This window comes from Lampris incognitus, chromosome 20 (assembly GCF_029633865.1).
Source record: "Lampris incognitus isolate fLamInc1 chromosome 20, fLamInc1.hap2, whole genome shotgun sequence".
Classification (NCBI taxonomy): Eukaryota; Metazoa; Chordata; class Actinopteri; order Lampriformes; family Lampridae; genus Lampris; species Lampris incognitus.
In genome coordinates, this window is record NC_079230.1 from 15297454 (window position 1) to 15308428 (window position 10975).

A 10975-nucleotide genomic window follows, 5' to 3' on the forward strand; every position below is an offset into this window, starting at 1 on the left:
GTCTTTGGTCTGTGGGAGGAAACCGGAGCACCTGGAGGAAACCCACGCAGACACGGAGAGAACATGCAAACTCCACACAGAGGATGACAAGGGATGACCCCCAAGGTTGGACTACCCTGGGGCTCCAACCCAGGACCTTCTTGCTGTGAGGTGACTGCGCTAACCACTGTGCCACCGTGCCGCAAGACGACAACAATGCTACGCAATCAAATGTCTGGAGAGGCAGAGTTGGAGGGAGGAGGGCTTTTGCAGCAATTGATGAGAGCAAATTCAGGCATGTAAGGAAGGTAAGTTGACTAGTGTATTACTGTTAGTTCATGTCACACTTTAAAAGTAGTCTTTTTGACTTGATATTTCTACATCATGATTGATGTTTTGTATAGTCTCCAAATTATGTTTTTATTCGTATGCACGGGAATGTGTCAGAAGAACATGGAGGAGACGGTCATGAGTTTTTGGGATGCTTGGGAGGTCAAAGGGCAGCGAAGAAGACCAATGCTGAGACTAATCAGACAGAGGTCAAGCAGAGAGCTACTGCCAATTATTAGAAAGCATGTGCGACCTGCGCGGAGTGAAGTCATCAGTGACTCTTGGTATGGCTATCAAAGGTTATCCCAGGAAGGCTATATCCACTACCAGGTCAACCGCAGGTGGTACTTTGTGCATCCACAGACTGGTGTGCAAACACAGCATGTTGAACATGCATGGCATAACAGGTGGAATTTGACTCCAAAGGCTTTGAAAATGAATTTGCGTTTCATAGTGTGAAACCACTGGCTCAGAAGGCATCACAAGGATAGCATGATAGGACTATAAGGTGTAGCACAAAATCAATTTTCACAAAGAAGTTCCAGAAATCGCGCCATACTCTTCCCTCTTTATTTAGGGTACGATAAGTAACCCTGCCCAACAAAGTTTTAAGGTCAGTTTGTATTTTATAAGCAATGTTCAGTTAAACAGAAAGAATATGTGAGCTTTTTACAAGGGGTGACATAATTTAAGAGGTTATATTATCTGAAGTGTAAATGTTAAAGAAAACAGTTTAATACTTTAATAAATCCAACCATCTTAAGGTTATAATTTTTATGGTAAGTAAGTAATGTGTCCCTACTTACTGACCATTTATTTGAGTACTTTCTTAATAGCCATTTTTCCCATATAGTTTGCTAGTATGTCTCCATGTACTTACTAGGTAATAACTTAGTACTTAATAGCCTTTTCTCATAAGTTCACACACACACACACACACACACACACACACACACACACACACACACACACACACACACACACACACGTGCACTCTGGGGTTCTACTGGTATTCTCTATGGGGCATAGAGATCATCTGGAACTGCCGCGTAGTTAGAATGAGGGAGAGAGACAGAAAGAAAAAAAACTGAGAATGAAAGGAGCCAAGGAGGCTGGCGTGTTAGAGAGACAACCAAAAAGGGGTAGAGAGAGAAAGAAGACCAGAAGAAAAGTAGAAAAGAGGGGATCTGGAGGAAGGAGGGATAACAACATGAAAACGGACAATTTGAGAGAGAGCGAGACAGTATAGAATCGGGAGGCAGACACCAGGGGGGAGACGAGAGACAAGGAAATGTTGGCAGATAGAGAGAAGACGAAAAAGATAACAGCAATAGTTCGACTTAATATGACTAATGGAGGTAGAGCGAGATCAGCACAGATATAAAGAGCAGGTATAGGACTGCAGTCAAAGCTACAGGAGGTTCTATTATTAGAGGAATAATAATCTGTACCACATTTTCTCCCCCATCATCTCTCTCCCTAATTCTCACCAGCTCACTCCACACCTTCTCCATGACAACTGCAGCACGTGCATTCTACCGCAGCTCCTGAGCCAAAAATGCAGCGAGAGAGAGAGAGAGAGAGAGAGAATGGTTTCAAGCACCTTTATTTAAAGCCCCCCTCTAGTCATGTTTTAAGACATTGAAAATGCTCTGCTTGATATATAAATTGCCTGATGTGTTCTTTCCTGCAAAATAAATTCAATTATCTTGTTAAAATCCCCAAAATCACATCTACTCCTTCTCCCTAATTAAATTCCAAAATTTGTGAATATGCAAATTATCCCCACCCTCAATTCAAATCTCCCCGACCCCCCGCCACTCACCTGCAGTGCATATACCTGCTCACCATTGACTGCTCATCAAACACGGACTTCTGCTTGTTTTGTTTTCCATTTCCGTTTTTCCGTTTCTGTTTTCTGCTTCTCAGCCAACACAGCAGATGTTCAAGACAATCTGTAAAGCTGATCTGAGATGGAACAACCCTAACTTATACCGGTCTGCACAGGTATTGTTCAGCTCAACCCTCCCTCAACCTTCACCAAACACTCAGCACCACTTTACAATAAACCCATCCATGATACAAAATAGTCACCAAAACCAAAACCCTTAAGTGCTGAAAACAAATTGCAATGGTCCCCTCAGTCAAAGGCTTTTTCTTAATCTAAGGAGAGCATACCAATGTCAAGCTCATAAAGTTCAGATAGGTCAATCCTTTCTCGAATAATAGAGATCTTCCATTAGTGTTCTGCCCTGTACATATTATGTTTGGTCTATATGAACAAGTATATCCAGATAGTAGCTTAATCGGTTTGACAGTGCTCTAGAAAGCAATTTATAGTCTGAGCATAAAAGGGTCACTGGGCTCCAGTTTCTCAGCAAAGCTAAATCTCCTTTTTTAGGGAGCAGGGAGAACTGCCCTCTTACAAGAGACAGTTATATTCCCTGCATGAAAGCACCCCAAGGGTACTTCATGTAGATCAGATCCAAAAGAACACCAGAAAGCCTTATAAAAGCCAGTGGTGAACGCACCTATTCCTGGAGCCCATCCCGAAACCATCTCACCAACAGCTACAGTCAGCTCCTCAAAGCTGAGTTTTCTATCCAGGTCTGCCTTTTCCTCAGGACTGAGCTGAGGATGCCTCTTCAACAGCTGTGCAGCACTGTCCTGATCACACTCCTCTGCTCGTCACCCTGCAACTGGGTAGCTTTAGGGATGCCATCAGCTTGCCCCTGGCAACAGTTTTGTCCAAACTGAAGAAGATGGAGCTTGGAGCGTCCATGTCTTTGATGTTGAGGAAAAGAGACCTAACAAGGACTCCTTTCACTCTCTCCTGCATGCAAGTCCTGAGCCCCAGTCTTTCTTCTTGCAGCAGGTTGTCAGCAGCAAAGTCTGGGTTACTGTTCATAGCACACTCAATGTTCTTTATACTGTCCTCCAGCTCCTGAAATGTTGCTTTAATCCTAGCAGTGGAGTGAGATGTATACTACTTATAGAACATACGAATCTGTGCCTTGCCCACTTACCACCACTGCCTCAGTGAATCAAAATGAGCTTTTTTTGCTTTGCCAACAAACCAAAGCTCTAACAGAAAACGCTATCCTTAGGCAACTTGTTGTTGAAATGCCAATATGACCTGACTTTTTTGCCAAGGAAAAATTATCAAATCTACAGTGATGAGATGGTGATAAGTGAAGCCAACTGGAATAGTGGCACTACTAACTAGACTGGATGCAAGTGACTTTGAAATGTAGAACCTATCTAGTCTGGCTGCACTTACCCTGTCTTGCTCATCTTGACCCATGTATACCGTCTAGCAGTGGGGTATTTCAACATCCATGCATATAGCAAGTCTAACTTAGTGACTGTTCTACCTAAGTTACCAGATGACTGAATATGTGGTGGTTCCTCACTTGTCTTGTCTATGTTTAAATCAATGTTGCAGTTCCAATCCCCACCTATGTTCAGCTGCTCCTGTCCATATTTCTGCAGCTCATCCCTATAAACACTGAGAAACTCTAATCTGTCAGCTCGCTGAATTGGGGCGTAGACATTGACCAAACAGAAAAGCACCCTTAAATGTCTACCCTTACAACCAGACACCTCCCCTTAACTAACTCTACAACTGATAAAACCCTTGGACTGGTTGTTTTATTTAGCAACATTGCTACCCCCCCCCCCCCCACTGAAGTTGGTGCCGTGGCTGAGTGTATACGACTCTTTCCACAACCGTCCCCAATCTATGTCTTTAGTTTGGTCACTATGAGTTTCCTGCAGAAAAACATCTTTTTCTGCTTCACAAACTCAGCCACTTAAAGCCCTCTTAAATCTGTCCCTCCCTCCATTAATGTTGAGAGATCCAACCCTGAGCCCCCGCATAGGAAGGATAAAGCAGAGAGAGATAGAGAGAGAGAGAGAGGGACAGAAACAGACCGGCACGGAACAGAAAAAAAGAATAAAGCACTTTGTGATACATGATCATAATGTATTTTACAAATGTTGTCCTTTACTGCCTTTCTCAAGGCTGTGACACTTCTTAAGGTGAAAACGTTTTTTTCTCATCAAGTAACTCAAAATTAACCAGCTTCTGCAGAAAACTAACAGACCTGATGAACTTCTCTGTATTATTAAAATAATCTTTTCTTTTTGCTGACCATTTATGTCCTCCAGAGCATAGAGATCTGTGCTGCGGTATGATATTTCACCAACTGACACACTATCAGACTCTGAATCATATTCCATATCCTCAGCCTCACCTGTTTCCTGGCTACTGGGATTCTTCTCTACACTCGGTATTTCCGTTTGTAGACATACCGCCACCCTTCACACTCTGTCACTCACTCACCACTGAAGACATCCTCAATCCCTGCTGAGCTGCTGGATGCATGCAACCTTCTGTTCAGCTACAGATGTTTCTGCAAGCTCTGCCCCCAGCTCCAAGGCCATAGTCTGGGAGGGTATTTCCTAATGTACAACCAGCGGAGCACACTGTTCCTCTAACTGACTCTGTTCCCCTCTCAACGCCTCAGAGACATGGGGGGGGGGGGTATAAGCATCTGTGGTGTCTGCCTCTGCTTGCTGTCTATGTGGACATGTGAACCGCTTATGGTCTACATCGCCACACACAAAACATTTCAACTGTCCCGAAGTAACATACACCATTTTTGAGCCATTACCATGTTTAACTCTAAACGAAACTTCCAAACTCTGTGTCGGAGACTCCAAAAACGCAAACACCTGCCTCCTGAGTGACTGAACATGCTTCAGCCTTGGATCTTTACATCCGAGACTGACGGTTTTGAAAGCACCGGCGAATTTGCCGAACCGCCGCTGCTCATTTTCCAAAAGCTCGTTGGAGATAAATGGCCGACACATAACAAATTGGGGGCCCGTTCAACTGGCGAACTAGGTTGTTAACTTTTTGAAGTGATAAATTGTTGCTGGAAAGAGAGTCATTGGCAACTTTGGTCTTGTTATTGTGGAGCGCTTTGTTATAATTTCACACCTCCTATAGATGCTGGCTAGGGGTTGACCTAGTTTGATTGGGTTCCCCATGTAGTGATGTCTGCACTGGGACTCGTTTTTGTTGCACTTGTGTGGGAAACTTGCGTTGGGAGTGTAGGAATTGTTTTATTTCTTTTATTATTATTTTTTTTCGATTGTAGGGTGAGAGAATTACATTGGGCCTGCGAAATTTTTGTTTGCTCGGCCAAGTGAGTCACATGACAAGGGAAGGTAAGCATTGATCTGTTTGTAGCGCAATGTACCATGATTGAGTTACTCCCCTGTCAAGAATAAGGTGTTCCCCTTTGGGATCTGCTTGTTCACATATGTAGTGTGGGATGAAAGCAGTTGGAGCAGTGGCTCAGGAGCACATCCCTGGTTGTTGGCAGTGTTGCCATTTACTGGTTGCTTTGCCACACCAGCAGGTTTTAGTGCATAAATACCCGTCGTCAGTAGCCCTTGAAGACCATGGCTGAGCTAGGTAGATTGGGGTAGGCAGTCAGAGGGAACACTTAATTTACGAGGCTGCTCTGGTGCCTGTTTGTGCACTGGGAATGTCAATACCATACTTTCTTTTGTTTACTGGGGACTTACTATTTGAACATTTGTCATTTATTTCCTTAGTCATGGTGGGTGTAGATGACTTTATTAACCTCCATCAGAGGCATTTCTGGATCAGTGTACAAGAGAGCAGTTGATGAAGATAGCCGAACATTATAAAATGTGATGGTGATAAGAGATTAAAAGAACATACTATTAAGGATATTGTAAAGGCAAATTTGTATGGAATGGACATTTTGATATCCCCAGAACTGTCACCTAGTTCTACTGATTTGGCTGGTGTCTCTTTGTATCAGGAATCCCAATCTGATCTGACTTGGATCAACAGAAAGAGTTCTTGCGGATGCAACTGGAGCTGGAAAAGGAACTAGCATTGGAAAGAATACGTCAGCAAGCGGATTTTGATAAAGCATTGACATTGGAAAAAATGAGGAAACAGACGGAAAGGGCAAAATTGGATTTGGAACACCAAAGACTGAGGTTAATTAAGGATGGTAAATTGTCAGGTGTGTCTGGGAGTGAGTCGTCTTGTGGCAGTGATAATCAGGCTGACATTTTGAGTAGTTTTCACCTGGTGCCTAAATTTAACAAAAAGGATGTTGAAATGTTTTCACTTTGTTTGAGCACATTGCAGACACAAAGGGCTGGAATGATTAAAACCCAGGAGGCTTTTTTTCTGGAAGAGCACAAGTGACAGTAGTGATTACCTGAAGTTTAAATGTGTTGTGTTAAAAGCCTATGAACTGGTTCCCGAGGCTTACCGCCTGCAGTTTAGAAGTTGGAGAAAGGGTGACAAAACATATAGAGTTTGTCCGTGATTTGCTGAACCGGGTTAATCACTGGTGTTCTGTGTCCGAGGTGAGTGATTTTAAGGATTTGTGTAACTTGATTGTGCTTGAGCAGTTCAAAAACTCAGTAGCATATAGAATTAAAGTATACATAAGACCCCACAATTATGGCTTTGCTGGTGGCAGAGCAGATTTCCCTGCTGGTGGTAGGTATTTCTGTAGGCATTCTGGTGGAAGTGTCCTGTCTGAGCAGAGAGTTGATCGTGGTTTCAGGGAGTTTGAAAAAGTATGTGCTCCGGTTTCCTCCACCATCAGAAAGACATGCATGTTAGGGTTAATACTCCTGTCTGTGCCATTGACTGAGGCATGGCAAAACGAACTGGAGTTGGTCCCCGGGTGCTGCACGGCAGCTGCCCACTGCACCTAGCTACACAGCTAGGATGGGTTAAATGCAGTGTAATTTCCCTACGGGGATCATTAAAGTATATCAAAGTCAAAACTGAAAAACATGTAATTACTGTCCAAATGTAGCACCCCTATCCTTAATACGCAGTAGCGGACCATGCATTTCAGACCTAGGCCTTCGGTGAGACGTCACCTCCTCATAATTACCCAAAGACAGCCGTCATATCGCCATGCTAAAATGTTTTCGTTGCAAAAGTGGTTATCATCACAATCATCAAGTTATCTGACACGTTTCACTTTCACAACAGCGACATCGTGGGGCGACATGGTGTAACGTAAGCCTTACAGGAAGTGATCCCGCTGGGCATATAAAGATGCTATCAAGAAGAAGAAAAAAAATGCTATCAAGAAACTCAACAAACACATCCCAGCCGGGCCGCTGGGCATAAAGGGAATCAAACATTAAGCAAATCAACAAGCTGTACAAAAAAATACATTTGACTCACCAGTGTTGTCTATTTGAAGACAAAATCCCCTTTCTTTCTGGATGAAACGGTCGATCACACGGTCGTAGAGCACTCCTTTGGCTTTTAAATAAGACAAGCCAGGTTTTTGAAGCCTGTGTAGTTCCATAACTCCTTCTCTGACGAGAAAAGCAAGCACGCCCAGCAGTACAGTTTTCCGCTTTGCTCAGATCCAGGGAGCCAGGGGTACCTGGCTAGTAGGGTAGTGTAACGACTACGAATAAGTAGACTCGCTAGCCCTTGGCTGACGGGTCGGAGTCGGACCCTTTAGTCGACTGGTTAACGTAGTCGCCCGTGGTGCGGGAGACACGGGTTCGCGTCCTGGCTGTGGCGGTTCCTGGGCTGCCCCCCGAATTCGCTACAATACATTTGTGTCAGTATGCTACGCCAGCAAACGGACACAAATGATACAAAATGCACCAAATGTAAAGACTAAACATTTCCACAATAATTTCATTACATCCGATTGGTTTAAGTAATAGTATTTGGACTCAACTTAGCTTTCTAGAGTTATCTATCCTTAACTAGCAAGACGTTAGGCTAATGAACCATATAGTATAGCTAGCAAGACGTTAGGCTAAAATAATGAGCCCATCGAAACTCACCGGACCTCTCGGAAGAAACGTTACAAAAAGAATGATAAACCTGGGCTCCCTCGATGAATTTTACAGGATCTCTAACAAAAGACAATATTTGTTAAAGGATTACAATGTATTTGACGGTTTTAACTTGCTTTTAGGGGAAATTTCTCACCGCTACTCAGTTTCACTGGTTTACGTCAAAGATTTCTCGAGAGTGGGCGGAAGCTCATCGTAGAGGTCAAACGCAGAGCGTCTAGTCATTCAACCAATCACCTCTGGGAAGGTCTGAGACAGGAGCCAATCGCTGCTCTTGCAGGGCATCACCTGACGCGGGTGAGCGAGTGACACAAGTACCGTGAAGGGTGCACTTTACTGGCGATGAGTTAGAGCCTGTGGCGTTGTGGTCACTTTAAATTACAGGCAAATACTTATGACGTACACAATTGGTGACCTCAGTGGTAACGTAGCGGAGGGGTGATTGAGGCAGTTGAAGTGTGTACAACTTAACTGCTCTACTGTGGAATTTATAGACACGATACATGGTGTCAGAAGTGGGATCTTGTGGCAGGTCGTCCTCAGAGATGGCCGGTGGGGGTTCATCAACTCGGAGAAGGTGTCGCCGATTCCTGATGTAGCTGGTTCCTTGGGATGTTATTATGTGGCTGAGGGGCTGGGCCCTCTACTCTTGCTAACCTGTCAAAACCACGTGCAGCCTGCACCCTGACGGTTTGACCTGGACGTAATGCAGGGAGGCGCCGCGGGCATTGCGGTCATGATATGCTCTGATTTGCATCACGTGCCCTCACACCCACTGAGTCAAGGTATGCACAGATTGAAAAAGAAACGTTGGCTCTCGTCTTTGCAACCAAGAAGCCATCATCTTTTTCTAGCGGGTGAGTTTGTCAGGTTCCTGTTATGTGCTGTACCCTACTCATGCTGTTGTGTTCAGGGATCTGTGCCCCTTAAGTTATGCAACATAGTGGTTGTTTGTGTTGTTGTAATGTATCTTGTGTTACATCTAGAAGAGGGGGAATGTAGAGTTCTGGTGTAGTCACTTTAAATTACAGGCGAGTACTTATGACGTACACAAATGGTGACATCAGTGGTAACGTAGCGGAGGGGTGATTGAGGCAGTTGAGGTGTGTACAATTTAACCGGCCTACTGTGGAGTTTATAGGCACGATACAGATCGCACCCAACAGTGTGCCTATCTATTAACCCCTTAGTGACTACATACTTTTTAAGTGGGTTACACAAACAAGGGTCACTGGAAGGACTGTGATGTGCTTAGGTCTCCAAACAAGCAAAACGGGGGCATGTGAAACCTGCTGCGTTAGCTGGGTTGATTTCCAATTTGGGTGTTGCTGATCAGCCGAGTACTGACTTCCCATCTGCTCCATCAAAGCCTGATTTGAGCTCCTATTTGTCTTTTATCATAAAATGTTATGTGTCTCTGGTGGTAAGTGACAGAAAAGTGCCGGTGAATATTTAAGTGAGCATTTCATTCATGCATCCCGGCATCTGCTTTGCCTTTTTCCCAGGAAACAGACCGGATCATTTATTCCTGAATTGGGTAAGGGCATGTCTGTCTTTTATGTGCCAGTACACAAACGTGTGCTCTATTCGGGGCTGTTTGAAGGAGAGGTTGTAGTAAGGTTGCGGTGCGCCCAGCCTTGACTGTGAGTGGTATCGCGTGGTTCTGGGCAAAGATGTGGCTGGAGTGTTTTTGGTGTGCTCAGCCAGCATGCCCTGTAGCAGTGCCGGTGCCACTTGACAGTAATGGCCCTGATGAAAATGAGAAACAGTATCCTGAAGTGTTCAAAGCATGCACAGTGACATGTGCCATGGGTAAGGCAGCCAGTCATCATGCGGGACTCTCCTAAGCTAGAGCCAGTGGGTGATGCCAGCGAATTGTTTGTATTGTCTAACTCTCCTTTGTCTATCTCACATAGTGAGTTGGTGAGTGAACAAAGAACCGATTATACGTTAAAGAAATTGTTCCTGTTTGTTCTTTTGACGGAGGAGGTGGAAATTCATGCACACAGACACTTTGTTAAAAACGAGACGCTGTTAAGGAAATGGTTGCCACATGGCGATGGTTTTGTGGGATGCTATATAAATTGTTGTTCCATCCAAATTTCTAGATTTGGTCTTGTGCGTCTCTCATGATGAGTCGGGGCATATGGGTGTCAGGAATACATATGATCAGATTTTAAGACCAAGCGTTGGCTTTATTACCTATTGTAGGTTCACCATTCATGGCCGTACAGACCGCCGTTAACTCAACAACTCAGCGGTGGTCTCCCCCCATTCACGCTGAATAACGGAGAACAATAAGTAATCGGCACTCCCAGTGCAGTGCAGGGTCCTTGCACGCATCTTTCTTAAAATTTGGCGAAGTGTGAGTTTGCTCGAGCGACAGTGACGTACCTTGGTCGGCAGGTTAGACGGAGCAAAGTGCGACCTCTGCGTGAAGGTGCAAGCAATCGACCGTTAACCGCCACAGGTGAACTGATGAGATGTTTGGGTTTAGTTGGGTATTACAGAATTTTCTGGAGAAAAATGTTCCGCTGTTGTTACACCTGAGCTGCTAAAAGCTAAGATTAAATATGTCTGATCTCCTGTTTGTGTTAAGGCAATTCTTTGTGATACGCCTGCCCTGGCTGCCCCCCATTTGGATAAACCGTTCAAACTTCAGGTCGATGCTAGTCACGTGGGTGCAGGTGGGGCACTGTTACATGAAGGTGGGGTTGGTATTGACAGACCTGTGAGTTTCTTTTCAAATAAAAGTTAACAGGCATCA